The sequence below is a fragment of the Hetaerina americana genome, unplaced genomic scaffold (genome assembly GCF_022747635.1).
Source record: "Hetaerina americana unplaced genomic scaffold, ioHetAmer1.1.p SCAF_44, whole genome shotgun sequence".
NCBI lineage: Eukaryota > Metazoa > Arthropoda > Insecta > Odonata > Calopterygidae > Hetaerina > Hetaerina americana.
In genome coordinates this window covers 4449832-4466388 of record NW_027287030.1, presented here as the reverse complement: position 1 = coordinate 4466388, position 16557 = coordinate 4449832, and the positions used below count along the sequence as shown (strand labels likewise).

The 16557-nt window shown below is 44.9% G+C and overlaps 26 non-coding genes and 1 pseudogene across 26 annotated transcripts; all 27 read right to left on the bottom strand.

The window, feature by feature from the left end:
- Positions 1-107: 107 nt before the first annotated feature.
- LOC139693117 (5S ribosomal RNA) lies at positions 108-226 on the bottom strand. The gene has a single exon (XR_011701974.1). It is a non-coding gene; the product is annotated as a 5S ribosomal RNA (ribosomal RNA).
- Positions 227-615: 389 nt separating this feature from the next.
- LOC139693116 (5S ribosomal RNA) lies at positions 616-734 on the bottom strand. Its single transcript, XR_011701973.1, has one exon. It is a non-coding gene; the product is annotated as a 5S ribosomal RNA (ribosomal RNA).
- Positions 735-1123: 389 nt separating this feature from the next.
- LOC139693035 (5S ribosomal RNA) lies at positions 1124-1242 on the bottom strand. Its single transcript, XR_011701899.1, has one exon. It is a non-coding gene; the product is annotated as a 5S ribosomal RNA (ribosomal RNA).
- A 389-nt stretch (positions 1243-1631) lies between these two features.
- LOC139693115 (5S ribosomal RNA) lies at positions 1632-1750 on the bottom strand. The gene has a single exon (XR_011701972.1). It is a non-coding gene; the product is annotated as a 5S ribosomal RNA (ribosomal RNA).
- A 389-nt stretch (positions 1751-2139) lies between these two features.
- On the bottom strand, positions 2140-2258 carry LOC139693023 (5S ribosomal RNA). Its single transcript, XR_011701887.1, has one exon. It is a non-coding gene; the product is annotated as a 5S ribosomal RNA (ribosomal RNA).
- A 389-nt stretch (positions 2259-2647) lies between these two features.
- LOC139693029 (5S ribosomal RNA) lies at positions 2648-2766 on the bottom strand. The gene has a single exon (XR_011701893.1). It is a non-coding gene; the product is annotated as a 5S ribosomal RNA (ribosomal RNA).
- Positions 2767-3155: 389 nt separating this feature from the next.
- LOC139693114 (5S ribosomal RNA) lies at positions 3156-3274 on the bottom strand. The gene has a single exon (XR_011701970.1). It is a non-coding gene; the product is annotated as a 5S ribosomal RNA (ribosomal RNA).
- A 389-nt stretch (positions 3275-3663) lies between these two features.
- LOC139693113 (5S ribosomal RNA) lies at positions 3664-3782 on the bottom strand. Its single transcript, XR_011701969.1, has one exon. It is a non-coding gene; the product is annotated as a 5S ribosomal RNA (ribosomal RNA).
- Positions 3783-4171: 389 nt separating this feature from the next.
- Positions 4172-4290, bottom strand: LOC139693028 (5S ribosomal RNA). The gene has a single exon (XR_011701892.1). It is a non-coding gene; the product is annotated as a 5S ribosomal RNA (ribosomal RNA).
- Positions 4291-4679: 389 nt separating this feature from the next.
- Positions 4680-4798, bottom strand: LOC139693112 (5S ribosomal RNA). Its single transcript, XR_011701968.1, has one exon. It is a non-coding gene; the product is annotated as a 5S ribosomal RNA (ribosomal RNA).
- Positions 4799-5120: 322 nt separating this feature from the next.
- On the bottom strand, positions 5121-5239 carry LOC139693111 (5S ribosomal RNA). The gene has a single exon (XR_011701967.1). It is a non-coding gene; the product is annotated as a 5S ribosomal RNA (ribosomal RNA).
- Positions 5240-5628: 389 nt separating this feature from the next.
- On the bottom strand, positions 5629-5747 carry LOC139693080 (5S ribosomal RNA). Its single transcript, XR_011701942.1, has one exon. It is a non-coding gene; the product is annotated as a 5S ribosomal RNA (ribosomal RNA).
- Positions 5748-6136: 389 nt separating this feature from the next.
- On the bottom strand, positions 6137-6255 carry LOC139692982 (5S ribosomal RNA). Its single transcript, XR_011701847.1, has one exon. It is a non-coding gene; the product is annotated as a 5S ribosomal RNA (ribosomal RNA).
- Positions 6256-6644: 389 nt separating this feature from the next.
- On the bottom strand, positions 6645-6763 carry LOC139692993 (5S ribosomal RNA). Its single transcript, XR_011701858.1, has one exon. It is a non-coding gene; the product is annotated as a 5S ribosomal RNA (ribosomal RNA).
- A 389-nt stretch (positions 6764-7152) lies between these two features.
- LOC139693110 (5S ribosomal RNA) lies at positions 7153-7271 on the bottom strand. The gene has a single exon (XR_011701966.1). It is a non-coding gene; the product is annotated as a 5S ribosomal RNA (ribosomal RNA).
- Positions 7272-7660: 389 nt separating this feature from the next.
- On the bottom strand, positions 7661-7777 carry LOC139693073 (5S ribosomal RNA). Its single transcript, XR_011701936.1, has one exon. It is a non-coding gene; the product is annotated as a 5S ribosomal RNA (ribosomal RNA).
- Positions 7778-8166: 389 nt separating this feature from the next.
- On the bottom strand, positions 8167-8285 carry LOC139692981 (5S ribosomal RNA). The gene has a single exon (XR_011701846.1). It is a non-coding gene; the product is annotated as a 5S ribosomal RNA (ribosomal RNA).
- A 389-nt stretch (positions 8286-8674) lies between these two features.
- Positions 8675-8793, bottom strand: LOC139693108 (5S ribosomal RNA). Its single transcript, XR_011701963.1, has one exon. It is a non-coding gene; the product is annotated as a 5S ribosomal RNA (ribosomal RNA).
- Positions 8794-9182: 389 nt separating this feature from the next.
- On the bottom strand, positions 9183-9301 carry LOC139693044 (5S ribosomal RNA). Its single transcript, XR_011701907.1, has one exon. It is a non-coding gene; the product is annotated as a 5S ribosomal RNA (ribosomal RNA).
- A 389-nt stretch (positions 9302-9690) lies between these two features.
- On the bottom strand, positions 9691-9809 carry LOC139692980 (5S ribosomal RNA). The gene has a single exon (XR_011701845.1). It is a non-coding gene; the product is annotated as a 5S ribosomal RNA (ribosomal RNA).
- A 389-nt stretch (positions 9810-10198) lies between these two features.
- On the bottom strand, positions 10199-10317 carry LOC139693107 (5S ribosomal RNA). Its single transcript, XR_011701962.1, has one exon. It is a non-coding gene; the product is annotated as a 5S ribosomal RNA (ribosomal RNA).
- A 389-nt stretch (positions 10318-10706) lies between these two features.
- On the bottom strand, positions 10707-10825 carry LOC139693106 (5S ribosomal RNA). Its single transcript, XR_011701961.1, has one exon. It is a non-coding gene; the product is annotated as a 5S ribosomal RNA (ribosomal RNA).
- Positions 10826-11214: 389 nt separating this feature from the next.
- LOC139693105 (5S ribosomal RNA) lies at positions 11215-11333 on the bottom strand. Its single transcript, XR_011701960.1, has one exon. It is a non-coding gene; the product is annotated as a 5S ribosomal RNA (ribosomal RNA).
- A 390-nt stretch (positions 11334-11723) lies between these two features.
- On the bottom strand, positions 11724-11842 carry LOC139693033 (5S ribosomal RNA). The gene has a single exon (XR_011701897.1). It is a non-coding gene; the product is annotated as a 5S ribosomal RNA (ribosomal RNA).
- Positions 11843-12231: 389 nt separating this feature from the next.
- LOC139693034 (5S ribosomal RNA) lies at positions 12232-12350 on the bottom strand. Its single transcript, XR_011701898.1, has one exon. It is a non-coding gene; the product is annotated as a 5S ribosomal RNA (ribosomal RNA).
- A 389-nt stretch (positions 12351-12739) lies between these two features.
- LOC139692992 (5S ribosomal RNA) lies at positions 12740-12858 on the bottom strand. Its single transcript, XR_011701857.1, has one exon. It is a non-coding gene; the product is annotated as a 5S ribosomal RNA (ribosomal RNA).
- Positions 12859-13257: 399 nt separating this feature from the next.
- LOC139693083 (5S ribosomal RNA) lies at positions 13258-13356 on the bottom strand (annotated as a pseudogene).
- Between the last annotated feature and the right edge of the window lie 3201 nt (positions 13357-16557).

Here is a 16557-nt window from a genome sequence, read left to right as displayed (position 1 = left end):
AAAATCACGCATGCAATGTCTGGCATTGCAAAATAAATTATTTGAAAAAAATTTAAAACATCAGAGAATGCCTCAAAATACGTTCGTTTCGGAAAAAAAATATTGAAAGCCAACGGCACCCGGTGTTCCCAGGCGGTCACCCATCCAAGTACTATCCGGGCCCGATGCTGCTTAACTTCGGTGATCGGACGAGAACCGGTGTATTCAGCGTGGTATGGCCGTTGGCAATTTCCACCACTCTCGAGTCAACTATTTTAGCAATATCAAGCCCGCAAACACTTGCAACGACGCGACACGACGTCTATTTTCTTGCCCACGGCTTGCATACATCGGGCCGTCCACGACCATACTATATGATGGCGGGAGACGGAGGTAATTTGCCATCTCAAAACGAACTTTGGATAAATGTGGAAGAGATACGGGTTACTACAGCAGCAATGCATTGCCCCAAGAGAGCTGGTCGCATCTAGATGAAATGGAATGGTGTCAAAAGGGAACATACCAATTCAAAATCACGCATGCAATGTCTGGCATTGCAAAATAAATTATTTGAAAAAAATTAAAAACATCAGAGAATGCCTCAAAATACGTTCGTTTCGGAAAAAAAATATTGAAAGCCAACGGCACCCGGTGTTCCCAGGCGGTCACCCATCCAAGTACTATCCGGGCCCGATGCTGCTTAACTTCGGTGATCGGACGAGAACCGGTGTATTCAGCGTGGTATGGCCGTTGGCAATTTCCACCACTCTCGAGTCAACTATTTTAGCAATATCAAGCCCGCAAGCACTTGCAACGACGCGACACGACGTCTATTTTCTTGCCCACGGCTTGCATACATCGGGCCGTCCACGACCATACTATATGATGGCGGGAGACGGAGGTAATTTGCCATCTCAAAACGAACTTTGGATAAATGTGGAAGAGATACGGGTTACTACAGCACCAATGCATTGCCCCAAGAGAGCTGGTCGATTCTAGATGAAATGGAATGGTGTCAAAAGGGAACATACCAATTCAAAATCACGCATGCAATGTCTGGCATTGCAAAATAAATTATTTGAAAAAAATTAAAAACATCAGAGAATGCCTCAAAATACGTTCGTTTCGGAAAAAAAATATTGAAAGCCAACGGCACCCGGTGTTCCCAGGCGGTCACCCATCCAAGTACTATCCGGGCCCGAGGCTGCTTAACTTCGGTGATCGGACGAGAACCGGTGTATTCAGCGTGGTTAGGCCGTTGGCAATTTCCACCACTCTCGAGTCAACTATTTTAGCAATATCAAGCCCGCAAACACTTGCAACGACGCGACACGACGTCTATTTTCCTGCCCACGGCTTGCATACATCGGGCCGTCCACGACCATACTATATGATGGCGGGAGACGGAGGTAATTTGCCATCTCAAAACGAACTTTGGATAAATGTGGAAGAGATACGGGTTACTACAGCACCAATGCATTGCCCCAAGAGAGCTGGTCGCATCTAGATGAAATGGAATGGTGTCAAAAGGGAACATACCAATTCAAAATCACGCATGCAATGTCTGGCATTGCAAAATAAATTATTTGAAAAAAATTAAAAACATCAGAGAATGCCTCAAAATACGTTCGTTTCGGAAAAAAAATATTGAAAGCCAACGGCACCCGGTGTTCCCAGGCGGTCACCCATCCAAGTACTATCCGGGCCCGATGCTGCTTAACTTCGGTGATCGGACGAGAACCGGTGTATTCAGCGTGGTATGGCCGTTGGCAATTTCCACCACTCTCGAGTCAACTATTTTAGCAATATCAAGCCCGCAAACACTTGCAACGACGCGACACGACGTCTATTTTCTTGCCCACGGCTTGCATACATCGGGCCGTCCACGACCATACTATATGATGGCGGGAGACGGAGGTAATTTGCCATCTCAAAACGAACTTTGGATAAATGTGGAAGAGATACGGGTTACTACAGCACCAATGCATTGCCCCAAGAGAGCTGGTCGCATCTAGATGAAATGGAATGGTGTCAAAAGGGAACATACCAATTCAAAATCACGCATGCAATGTCTGGCATTGCAAAATAAATTATTTGAAAAAAATTAAAAACATCAGAGAATGCCTCAAAATACGTTCGTTTCGGAAAAAAAATATTGAGAGCCGACGGCACCCGGTGTTCCCAGGCGGTCACCCATCCAAGTACTATCCGGGCCCGATGCTGCTTAACTTCGGTGATCGGACGAGAACCGGTGTATTCAGCGTGGTATGGCCGTTGGCAATTTCCACCACTCTCGAGTCAACTATTTTAGCAATATCAAGCCCGCAAACACTTGCAACGACGCGACACGACGTCTATTTTCTTGCCCACGGCTTGCATACATCGGGCCGTCCACGACCATACTATATGATGGCGGGAGACGGAGGTAATTTGCCATCTCAAAACGAACTTTGGATAAATGTGGAAGAGATACGGGTTACTACAGCACCAATGCATTGCCCCAAGAGAGCTGGTCGCATCTAGATGAAATGGAATGGTGTCAAAAGGGAACATACCAATTCAAAATCACGCATGCAATGTCTGGCATTGCAAAATAAATTATTTGAAAAAAATTAAAAACATCAGAGAATGCCTCAAAATACGTTCGTTTCGGAAAAAAAATATTGAAAGCAAACGGCACCCGGTGTTCCCAGGCGGTCACCCATCCAAGTACTATCCGGGCCCGATGCTGCTTAACTTCGGTGATCGGACGAGAACCGGTGTATTCAGCGTGGTATGGCCGTTGGCAATTTCCACCACTCTCGAGTCAACTATTTTAGCAATATCAAGCCCGCAAACACTTGCAACGACGCGACACGACGTCTATTTTCTTGCCCACGGCTTGCATACATCGGGCCGTCCACGACCATACTATATGATGGTGGGAGACGGAGGTAATTTGCCATCTCAAAACGAACTTTGGATAAATGTGGAAGAGATACGGGTTACTACAGCACCAATGCATTGCCCCAAGAGAGCTGGTCGCATCTAGATGAAATGGAATGGTGTCAAAAGGGAACATACCAATTCAAAATCACGCATGCAATGTCTGGCATTGCAAAATAAATTATTTGAAAAAAATTAAAAACATCAGAGAATGCCTCAAAATACGTTCGTTTCGGAAAAAAAATTTTGAAAGCCAACGGCACCCGGTGTTCCCAGGCGGTCACCCATCCAAGTACTATCCGGGCCCGATGCTGCTTAACTTCGGTGATCGGACGAGAACCGGTGTATTCAGCGTGGTATGGCCGTTGGCAATTTCCACCACTCTCGAGTCAACTATTTTAGCAATATCAAGCCCGCAAACACTTGCAACGACGCGACACGACGTCTATTTTCTTGCCCACGGCTTGCATACATCGGGCCGTCCACGACCATACTATATGATGGCGGGAGACGGAGGTAATTTGCCATCTCAAAACGAACTTTGGATAAATGTGGAAGAGATACGGGTTACTACAGCACCAATGCATTGCCCCAAGAGAGCTGGTCGCATCTAGATGAAATGGAATGGTGTCAAAAGGGAACATACCAATTCAAAATCACGCATGCAATGTCTGGCATTGCAAAATAAATTATTTGAAAAAAATTAAAAACATCAGAGAATGCCTCAAAATACGTTCGTTTCGGAAAAAAAATATTGAAAGCCAACGGCACCCGGTGTTCCCAGGCGGTCACCCATCCAAGTACTATCCGGGCCCGATGCTGCTTAACTTCGGTGATCGGACGAGAACCGGTGTATTCAGCGTGGTATGGCCGTTGGCATTTTCCAACACTCTCGAGTCAACTATTTTAGCAATATCAAGCCCGCAAACACTTGCAACGACGCGACACGACGTCTATTTTCTTGCCCACGGCTTGCATACATCGGGCCGTCCACGACCATACTATATGATGGCGGGAGACGGAGGTAATTTGCCATCTCAAAACGAACTTTGGATAAATGTGGAAGAGATACGGGTTACTACAGCACCAATGCATTGCCCCAAGAGAGCTGGTCGCATCTAGATGAAATGGAATGGTGTCAAAAGGGAACATACCAATTCAAAATCACGCATGCAATGTCTGGCATTGCAAAATAAATTATTTGAAAAAAATTAAAAACATCAGAGAATGCCTCAAAATACGTTCGTTTCGGAAAAAAAATATTGAAAGCAAACGGCACCCGGTGTTCCCAGGCGGTCACCCATCCAAGTACTATCCGGGCCCGATGCTGCTTAACTTCGGTGATCGGACGAGAACCGGTGTATTCAGCGTGGTATGGCCGTTGGCAATTTCCACCACTCTCGAGTCAACTATTTTAGCAATATCAAGCCCGCAAACACTTGCAACGACGCGACACGACGTCTATTTTCTTGCCCACGGCTTGCATACATCGGGCCGTCCACGACCATACTATATGATGGCGGGAGACGGAGGTAATTTGCCATCTCAAAACGAACTTTGGATAAATGTGGAAGAGATACGGGTTACTACAGCACCAATGCATTGCCCCAAGAGAGCTGGTCGCATCTAGATGAAATGGAATGGTGTCAAAAGGGAACATACCAATTCAAAATCACGCATGCAATGTCTGGCATTGCAAAATAAATTATTTGAAAAAAATTAAAAACATCAGAGAATGCCTCAAAATACGTTCGTTTCGGAAAAAAAATATTGAAAGCCAACGGCACCCGGTGTTCCCAGGCGGTCACCCATCCAAGTACTATCCGGGCCCGATGCTGCTTAACTTCGGTGATCGGACGAGAACCGGTGTATTCAGCGTGGTATGGCCGTTGGCATTTTCCAACACTCTCGAGTCAACTATTTTAGCAATATCAAGCCCGCAAACACTTGCAACGACGCGACACGACGTCTATTTTCTTGCCCACGGCTTGCATACATCTGGATAAATGTGGAAGAGATACGGGTTACTACAGCACCAATGCATTGCCCCAAGAGAGCTGGTCGCATCTAGATGAAATGGAATGGTGTCAAAAGGGAACATACCAATTCAAAATCACGCATGCAATGTCTGGCATTGCAAAATAAATTATTTGAAAAAAATTAAAAACATCAGAGAATGCCTCAAAATACGTTCGTTTCGGAAAAAAAATATTGAAAGCCAACGGCACCCGGTGTTCCCAGGCGGTCACCCATCCAAGTACTATCCGGGCCCGATGCTGCTTAACTTCGGTGATCGGACGAGAACCGGTGTATTCAGCGTGGTATGGCCGTTGGCAATTTCCACCACTCTCGAGTCAACTATTTTAGCAATATCAAGCCCGCAAACACTTGCAACGACGCGACACGACGTCTATTTTCTTGCCCACGGCTTGCATACATCGGGCCGTCCACGACCATACTATATGATGGCGGGAGACGGAGGTAATTTGCCATCTCAAAACGAACTTTGGATAAATGTGGAAGAGATACGGGTTACTACAGCACCAATGCATTGCCCCAAGAGAGCTGGTCGCATCTAGATGAAATGGAATGGTGTCAAAAGGGAACATACCAATTCAAAATCACGCATGCAATGTCTGGCATTGCAAAATAAATTATTTGAAAAAAATTAAAAACATCAGAGAATGCCTCAAAATACGTTCGTTTCGGAAAAAAAATATTGAAAGCCAACGGCACCCGGTGTTCCCAGGCGGTCACCCATCCAAGTACTATCCGGGCCCGATGCTGCTTAACTTCGTTGATCGGACGAGAACCGGTGTATTCACCGTGGTATGGCCGTTGGCAATTTCCACCACTCTCGAGTCAACTATTTTAGCAATATCAAGCCCGCAAACACTTGCAACGACGCGACACGACGTCTATTTTCTTGCCCACGGCTTGCATACATCGGGCCGTCCACGACCATACTATATGATGGCGGGAGACGGAGGTAATTTGCCATCTCAAAACGAACTTTGGATAAATGTGGAAGAGATACGGGTTACTACAGCACCAATGCATTGCCCCAAGAGAGCTGGTCGCATCTAGATGAAATGGAATGGTGTCAAAAGGGAACATACCAATTCAAAATCACGCATGCAATGTCTGGCATTGCAAAATAAATTATTTGAAAAAAATTAAAAACATCAGAGAATGCCTCAAAATACGTTCGTTTCGGAAAAAAAATATTGAAAGCCAACGGCACCCGGTGTTCCCAGGCGGTCACCCATCCAAGTACTATCCGGGCCCGAGGCTGCTTAACTTCGGTGATCGGACGAGAACCGGTGTATTCAGCGTGGTATGGCCGTTGGCAATTTCCACCACTCTCGAGTCAACTATTTTAGCAATATCAAGCCCGCAAACACTTGCAACGACGCGACACGACGTCTATTTTCTTGCCCACGGCTTGCATACATCGGGCCGTCCACGACCATACTATATGATGGCGGGAGACGGAGGTAATTTGCCATCTCAAAACGAACTTTGGATAAATGTGGAAGAGATACGGGTTACTACAGCACCAATGCATTGCCCCAAGAGAGCTGGTCGCATCTAGATGAAATGGAATGGTGTCAAAAGGGAACATACCAATTCAAAATCACGCATGCAATGTCTGGCATTGCAAAATAATTTATTTGAAAAAAATTAAAAACATCAGAGAATGCCTCAAAATACGTTCGTTTCGGAAAAAAAATATTGAAAGCCAACGGCACCCGGTGTTCCCAGGCGGTCACCCATCCAAGTACTATCCGGGCCCGATGCTGCTTAACTTCGGTGATCGGACGAGAACCGGTGAATTCAGCGTGGTATGGCCGTTGGCAATTTCCACCACTCTCGAGTCAACTATTTTAGCAATATCAAGCCCGCAAACACTTGCAACGACGCGACACGACGTCTATTTTCTTGCCCACGGCTTGCATACATCGGGCCGTCCACGACCATACTATATGATGGCGGGAGACGGAGGTAATTTGCCATCTCAAAACGAACTTTGGATAAATGTGGAAGAGATACGGGTTACTACAGCACCAATGCATTGCCCCAAGAGAGCTGGTCGCATCTAGATGAAATGGAATGGTGTCAAAAGGGAACATACCAATTCAAAATCACGCATGCAATGTCTGGCATTGCAAAATAAATTATTTGAAAAAAATTAAAAACATCAGAGAATGCCTCAAAATACGTTCGTTTCGGAAAAAAAATATTGAAAGCCAACGGCACCCGGTGTTCCCAGGCGGTCACCCATCCAAGTACTATCCGGGCCCGATGCTGCTTAACTTCGGTGATCGGACGAGAACCGGTGTATTCAGCGTGGTATGGCCGTTGGCAATTTCCACCACTCTCGAGTCAACTATTTTAGCAATATCAAGCCCGCAAACACTTGCAACGACGCGACACGACGTCTATTTTCTTGCCCACGGCTTGCATACATCGGGCCGTCCACGACCATACTATATGATGGCGGGAGACGGAGGTAATTTGCCATCTCAAAACGAACTTTGGATAAATGTGGAAGAGATACGGGTTACTACAGCACCAATGCATTGCCCCAAGAGAGCTGGTCGCATCTAGATGAAATGGAATGGTGTCAAAAGGGAACATACCAATTCAAAATCACGCATGCAATGTCTGGCATTGCAAAATAAATTATTTGAAAAAAATTAAAAACATCAGAGAATGCCTCAAAATACGTTCGTTTCGGAAAAAAAATATTGAAAGCCAACGGCACCCGGTGTTCCCAGGCGGTCACCCATCCAAGTACTATCCGGGCCCGATGCTGCTTAACTTCGGTGATCGGACGAGAACCGGTATTCAGCGTGGTATGGCCGTTGGCAATTTCCACCACTCTCGAGTCAACTATTTTAGCAATATCAAGCCCGCAAACACTTGCAACGACGCGACACGACGTCTATTTTCTTGCCCACGGCTTGCATACATCGGGCCGTCCACGACCATACTATATGATGGCGGGAGACGGAGGTAATTTGCCATCTCAAAACGAACTTTGGATAAATGTGGAAGAGATACGGGTTACTACAGCACCAATGCATTGCCCCAAGAGAGCTGGTCGCATCTAGATGAAATGGAATGGTGTCAAAAGGGAACATACCAATTCAAAATCACGCATGCAATGTCTGGCATTGCAAAATAAATTATTTGAAAAAAATTAAAAACATCAGAGAATGCCTCAAAATACGTTCGTTTCGGAAAAAAAATATTGAAAGCCAACGGCACCCGGTGTTCCCAGGCGGTCACCCATCCAAGTACTATCCGGGCCCGAGGCTGCTTAACTTCGGTGATCGGACGAGAACCGGTGTATTCAGCGTGGTATGGCCGTTGGCAATTTCCACCACTCTCGAGTCAACTATTTTAGCAATATCAAGCCCGCAAACACTTGCAACGACGCGACACGACGTCTATTTTCTTGCCCACGGCTTGCATACATCGGGCCGTCCACGACCATACTATATGATGGCGGGAGACGGAGGTAATTTGCCATCTCAAAACGAACTTTGGATAAATGTGGAAGAGATACGGGTTACTACAGCACCAATGCATTGCCCCAAGAGAGCTGGTCGCATCTAGATGAAATGGAATGGTGTCAAAAGGGAACATACCAATTCAAAATCACGCATGCAATGTCTGGCATTGCAAAATAAATTATTTGAAAAAAATTAAAAACATCAGAGAATGCCTCAAAATACGTTCGTTTCGGAAAAAAAATATTGAAAGCCAACGGCACCCGGTGTTCCCAGGCGGTCACCCATCCAAGTACTATCCGGGCCCGATGCTGCTTAACTTCGGTGATCGGACGAGAACCGGTGTATTCAGCGTGGTATGGCCGTTGGCAATTTCCACCACTCTCGAGTCAACTATTTTAGCAATATCAAGCCCGCAAACACTTGCAACGACGCGACACGACGTCTATTTTCTTGCCCACGGCTTGCATACATCGGGCCGTCCACGACCATACTATATGATGGCGGGAGACGGAGGTAATTTGCCATCTCAAAACGAACTTTGGATAAATGTGGAAGAGATACGGGTTACTACAGCACCAATGCATTGCCCCAAGAGAGCTGGTCGCATCTAGATGAAATGGAATGGTGTCAAAAGGGAACATACCAATTAAAAATCACGCATGCAATGTCTGGCATTGCAAAATAAATTATTTGAAAAAAATTAAAAACATCAGAGAATGCCTCAAAATACGTTCGTTTCGGAAAAAAAATATTGAAAGCCAACGGCACCCGGTGTTCCCAGGCGGTCACCCATCCAAGTACTATCCGGGCCCGATGCTGCTTAACTTCGTTGATCGGACGAGAACCGGTGTATTCAGCGTGGTATGGCCGTTGGCAATTTCCACCACTCTCGAGTCAACTATTTTAGCAATATCAAGCCCGCAAACACTTGCAACGACGCGACACGACGTCTATTTTCTTGCCCACGGCTTGCATACATCGGGCCGTCCACGACCATACTATATGATGGCGGGAGACGGAGGTAATTTGCCATCTCAAAACGAACTTTGGATAAATGTGGAAGAGATACGGGTTACTACAGCACCAATGCATTGCCCCAAGAGAGCTGGTCGCATCTAGATGAAATGGAATGGTGTCAAAAGGGAACATACCAATTCAAAATCACGCATGCAATGTCTGGCATTGCAAAATAAATTATTTGAAAAAAATTAAAAACATCAGAGAATGCCTCAAAATACGTTCGTTTCGGAAAAAAAATATTGAAAGCCAACGGCACCCGGTGTTCCCAGGCGGTCACCCATCCAAGTACTATCCGGGCCCGAGGCTGCTTAACTTCGGTGATCGGACGAGAACCGGTGTATTCAGCGTGGTATGGCCGTTGGCAATTTCCACCACTCTCGAGTCAACTATTTTAGCAATATCAAGCCCGCAAACACTTGCAACGACGCGACACGACGTCTATTTTCTTGCCCACGGCTTGCATACATCGGGCCGTCCACGACCATACTATATGATGGCGTGAGACGGAGGTAATTTCCCATCTCAAAACGAACTTTGGATAAATGTGGAAGAGATACGGGTTACTACAGCACCAATGCATTGCCCCAAGAGAGCTGGTCGCATCTAGATGAAATGGAATGGTGTCAAAAGGGAACATACCAACTCAAAATCACGCATGCAATGTCTGGCATTGCAAAATAAATTATTTGAAAAAAATTAAAAACATCAGAGAATGCCTCAAAATACGTTCGTTTCGGAAAAAAAATATTGAAAGCCAACGGCACCCGGTGTTCCCAGGCGGTCACCCATCCAAGTACTATCCGGGCCCGATGCTGCTTAACTTCGGTGATCGGACGAGAACCGGTGTATTCAGCGTGGTATGGCCGTTGGCAATTTCCACCACTCTCGAGTCAACTATTTTAGCAATATCAAGCCCGCAAACACTTGCAACGACGCGACACGACGTCTATTTTCTTGCCCACGGCTTGCATACATCGGGCCGTCCACGACCATACTATATGATGGCGGGAGACGGAGGTAATTTGCCATCTCAAAACGAACTTTGGATAAATGTGGAAGAGATACGGGTTACTACAGTACCAATGCATTGCCCCAAGAGAGCTGGTCGCATCTAGATGAAATGGAATGGTGTCAAAAGGGAACATACCAATTTAAAATCACGCATGCAATGTCTGGCATTGCAAAATAAATTATTTGAAAAAAATTAAAAACATCAGAGAATGCCTCAAAATACGTTCGTTTCGGAAAAAAAATATTGAAAGCCAACGGCACCCGGTGTTCCCAGGCGGTCACCCATCCAAGTACTATCCGGGCCCGATGCTGCTTAACTTCGGTGATCGGACGAGAACCGGTGTATTCAGCGTGGTATGGCCGTTGGCAATTTCCACCACTCTCGAGTCAACTATTTTAGCAATATCAAGCCCGCAAACACTTGCAACGACGCGACACGACGTCTATTTTCTTGCCCACGGCTTGCATACATCGGGCCGTCCACGACCATACTATATGATGGCGGGAGACGGAGGTAATTTGCCATCTCAAAACGAACTTTGGATAAATGTGGAAGAGATACGGGTTACTACAGCACCAATGCATTGCCCCAAGAGAGCTGGTCGCATCTAGATGAAATGGAATGGTGTCAAAAGGGAACATACCAATTCAAAATCACGCATGCAATGTCTGGCATTGCAAAATAAATTATTTGAAAAAAATTAAAAACATCAGAGAATGCCTCAAAATACGTTCGTTTCGGAAAAAAAATATTGAAAGCCAACGGCACCCGGTGTTCCCAGGCGGTCACCCATCCAAGTACTATCCGGGCCCGATGCTGCTTAACTTCGGTGATCGGACGAGAACCGGTGTATTCAGCGTGGTATGGCCGTTGGCAATTTCCACCACTCTCGAGTCAACTATTTTAGCAATATCAAGCCCGCAAACACTTGCAACGACGCGACACGACGTCTAGTTTCTTGCCCACGGCTTGCATACATCGGGCCGTCCACGACCATACTATATGATGGCGGGAGACGGAGGTAATTTGCCATCTCAAAACGAACTTTGGATAAATGTGGAAGAGATACGGGTTACTACAGCACCAATGCATTGCCCCAAGAGAGCTGGTCGCATCTAGATGAAATGGAATGGTGTCAAAAGGGAACATACCAATTCAAAATCACGCATGCAATGTCTGGCATTGCAAAATAAATTATTTGAAAAAAAATTAAAAACATCAGAGAATGCCTCAAAATACGTTCGTTTCGGAAAAAAAATATTGAAAGCCAACGGCACCCGGTGTTCCCAGGCGGGCACCCATCCAAGTACTATCCGGGCCCGAGGCTGCTTAACTTCGGTGATCGGACGAGAACCGGTGTATTCAGCGTGGTATGGCCGTTGGCAATTTCCACCACTCTCGAGTCAACTATTTTAGCAATATCAAGCCCGCAAACACTTGCAACGACGCGACACGACGTCTATTTTCTTGCCCACGGCTTGCATACATCGGGCCGTCCACGACCATACTATATGATGGCGGGAGACGGAGGTAATTTGCCATCTCAAAACGAACTTTGGATAAATGTGGAAGAGATACGGGTTACTACAGCACCAATGCATTGCCCCAAGAGAGCTGGTCGCATCTAGATGAAATGGAATGGTGTCAAAAGGGAACATACCAATTCAAAATCACGCATGCAATGTCTGGCATTGCAAAATAAATTATTTCAAAAAAATTAAAAACATCAGAGAATGCCTCAAAATACGTTCGTTTCGGAAAAAAAATATTGAAAGCCAACGGCACCCGGTGTTCCCAGGCGGTCACCCATCCAAGTACTATCCGTGCCCGAGGCTGCTTAACTTCGGTGATCGGACGAGAACCGGTGTATTCAGCGTGGTATGGCCGTTGGCAATTTCCACCACTCTCGAGTCAACTATTTTAGCAATATCAAGCCCGCAAACACTTGCAACGACGCGACACGACGTCTATTTTCTTGCCCACGGCTTGCATACATCGGGCCGTCCACGACCATACTATATGATGGCGGGAGACGGAGGTAATTTGCCATCTCAAAACGAACTTTGGATAAATGTGGAAGAGATACGGGTTACTACAGCACCAATGCATTGCCCCAAGAGAGCTGGTCGCATCTAGATGAAATGGAATGGTGTCAAAAGGGAACATACCAATTCAAAATCACGCATACAATGTCTGGCATTGCAAAATAAATTATTTGAAAAAAATTAAAAACATCAGAGAATGCCTCAAAATACGTTCGTTTCGGAAAAAAAATATTGAAAGCCAACGGCACCCGGTGTTCCCAGGCGGTCACCCATCCAAGTACTATCCGGGCCCGATGCTGCTTAACTTCGGTGATCGGACGAGAACCGGTGAATTCAGCGTGGTATGGCCGTTGGCAATTTCCACCACTCTCGAGTCAACTATTTTAGCAATATCAAGCCCGCAAACACTTGCAACGACGCGACACGACGTCTATTTTCTTGCCCACGGCTTGCATACATCGGGCCGTCCACGACCATACTATATGATGGCGGGAGACGGAGGTAATTTGCCATCTCAAAACGAACTTTGGATAAATGAGGAAGAGATACGGGTTACTACAGCACCAATGCATGGCCCCAAGAGAGCTGGTCACATCTAGATGAAATGGAATGGTGTCAAAAGGGAACATACCAATTCAAAATCACGCATGCAATGTCTGGCATTGCAAAATAAATTATTTGAAAAAAATTAAAAACATCAGAGAATGCCTCAAAATACGTTCGTTTCGGAAAAAAAATATTGAAAGCCAACGGCACCCGGTGTTCCCAGGCGGTCACCCATCCAAGTACTATCCGGGCCCGATGCTGCTTAACTTCGGTGATCGGACGAGAACCGGTGTATTCAGCGTGGTATTTTTTTTTTTTTTTTTTTTTTTTTTTTTTTTTATAACTTTATTTCTAGGGCACTAGCCCCAACATTGCATTACATGGTTGTGTGCTTTACAGTCAATAGAATAATACATTAATTGTTTTTTTTTTTTAAATAATGGAAAATAATAGTTTTTTACATTTTACATCAAAATGTTGCAATGGCACACAGGCAGTTACATCCTTTGAAAGCAGTTCAAAATCTTAACTGCCCAAACTAGGCTTTGGTAAGCAGTAAAACTTTATTCCTATTTATTTATAAATACACATATATGGGTATATTTATTACATTTACTTTAGGACATTATATTTACATTTAAAATTTTTTTTTTTTTTTGTTTGGTACATTTATGAGTATTATATTACTTCCCATATACGTCGATACATTACTTCAATAACATTCCCTCTTTTTTTACCCCGGACTTTCCACCGTGCCTTCTTCTGTGACCAGTTGTTCTACTATTTTCCAATATGGTTGTAGCCGTTTTTCTAAGTTCTTACTTTCTTTTTTAACGTTCTCCCACCAAGTTCCCATATCTATTTCCACCCACTTGTTTACCGTCAGTAGATGTTGTCCTATTAGCCAGCACATAATTTCCATTTTTCCGCTGGGGAAGAGGTTGAAGTCCATTAGCATTATATTCCTATTACCTATATTCTTTTCTCCGAATGTATTGAATACTCTAAAAGCTTTTTTTATTAGGCCCCATCTTTGTCTTGATATGTTGCATTCAAACACCCTGTGGTCTTGCGTGTCGGCTGCATCGCAGTGTTCGCATTCGTTGTTCCCGGACAGCTTTAGGTTTTTTTTGATTTGTTGGGTTGTTACTATGTAGTTAGCAAATAGAAAAAAGGCGCTCTTTGTCCTTAAGTTCATGCTGTTTTTGTTGATATTTCTCCAGACTCTCTTCCAGTTTACTGATACGATGTGTTTTTCTATATTGATTTGACAATAGTCGTCGTTTCTCAGTATTCTGTAGATGGACTTTGTGGTTGCTCTCGTTTCTCTCGACATCTTTTCTACTATGTCTTTAACTGTCCTGATAGTTTTTGTCATAATTCTATCTTGCCTAGGTGCATCCAATGCCACCTTTAATAGATGTTTTGACTGTTGACAGTCGCCAGTTAAGGTGTTAATTACTGTTTTTGCGTAGAGGGCAATGGCCTTGTCCCGCACATCAATCATCCCTAGGCCTCCTTTGCCCTTGGGGAGACAGGTCTGGCTCTTTGCCACCCTTAGCAGTTGCCCACTCCACAGATATTGCATTGCTATTTTGGTCATTACGGCCCCATTTTTATCTGGCAACGGAAGGATTTGTGCAGTGAACCAGGCCTTGGAATATATTAATGCATTGATCGCAAGGACTTTCTGGTAAATATTGAGGTTTCTATCTCTCAATTGTGCAATAGTTCCTTTGATCGTTGACGTTGTCTTTTCCCATGCTGCGATAGTTGTGTCCGTCAACGTTCTTCTCCATGGTATTCCGAGGATGTCTACTGAAGTTACCTCTTTCCATTTACCAGTACCAGTGAAGTCGACGTCTTTTATTAGCATGGCCTTCGTTTTTTCCACATTCACCTTTTGCCCGCTTTCGTTTTCATATTCTTTTAGCGATTTCTCGATTATGTCAACCTCCGTTTGGTCTTTGGCGAAGATCGTTATATCGTCCGCGTACGCTACCGCGGTTATTTTTTCGTTCCCCACAGGGATACCTTTCAGAATCCTGCGGAGACGGTGTAATAGGGGCTCCAGTGTTACTGAAAAGAGAATCATTGATAGTGGACATCCTTGTCTAATGGATCTTGTTACAGGAAACGGCCTTGTTTCTACCCCCGCGCTCAATTTTACTCTTGAACTGATGTTTTTCGTGAACATTTTAATATTTTCCAAGAATATTTCCGGGAAGCCCATCTCTTTCAAGGTGTCAAGTACGTGATAGACTTCCACTCTATCAAATGCCTTGTCCAGATCAACCGCTATTAGTTTGAGACCTTCGTCCCGCCTATGATCGTGGCTCGCTATCACGTCCCTGATGGTCGTCAGTGCTGATATTATATTTTTTCCCTGCCCTACTATGTGTTCGTCAGGGCCGATTATCGTCGCTAGGCCTTCACTCAGCCTAGTTTTCACGATTTTCGCCATTATTTTATAATCGGCATTCAGGAGTGTGATAGGTCTGTAGTCATTTATTACTCTCGGTTCTTTCTTTTTCGGTACGAGTACTATTTTTCCCTCACTTTGGGTCTTGGCGAGAATATTTTTTTTGAAAATGGACTCAAATGCTGGAATCAGTATATCTTTCAGATCTTTCCAAAATTCTTCATAGAATTCGTAAGGAATTCCGTCGGGACCAGGAGACCTCCCCTTGGGGAGCCATCTCAGGGCGTCCTCACACTCCTCTCTCGTGTATATTTCCGCCATTCTCTCTGCCATTTCCACTGGGAGTGTCGGGAGTGGCGTGGAGTCTGGTGACTTACCCTTTCGTGTGGTGTTATTTCCTGACAGGAGAGCCACAAAGTGGTTGTATACATGGTCTATCATTTCACTTTCCTCCTCTATTCTACTTCCGTTTTCATTAAATATTCCGTTGTTTAATATATTATTTCTGCACTCCTTTAATCTTCTCCCCAGGTAATAAACAGAGGCCTCTTCCTCTGGCAGGGATAGTTTGCTTTTTTGCCAAGATTGTATTTTTGCCCTTTGCTGTTCAATACTAAAAATTTTCCTCTTCAGTTCTTTAGTTTCTTCCCAGTTGCTCCTTCCCTTATTCCTAGATTTTAAACTTTCTTGGAGCGCTTCCCTATAAAAGAGCATGGTTTCTCTTGTTTCTTCCGCTCTTATTCTTTGCAAATGTGCAAAGAGCCTTCTAATATGGACTTTCGTCATCTCCCATCTTTTAATTGGGTCCATTCCACTCCACTTTTTTACCCACAGTTGGATGTTCTCCCTCAGTATTTCTTTGGTGTCTTGTTCGTGAAACAGCTCAGTATTCAACCTCCATTCCTTTGCCCTTGCCTTTGGCCCCGTTCTGTTCGGGGATCCTTTGACGGAGATCAGGACCGCGCAGTGATCGGAGCATGTTACTGGAAGCACCGAATAGGACGATATACGGGTCTTCATGTCGAGGGATGCATAGAAACGGTCCTGCCGGGTTGCCCAGTTTTCCCTGTAAATGGTGTACGGGAG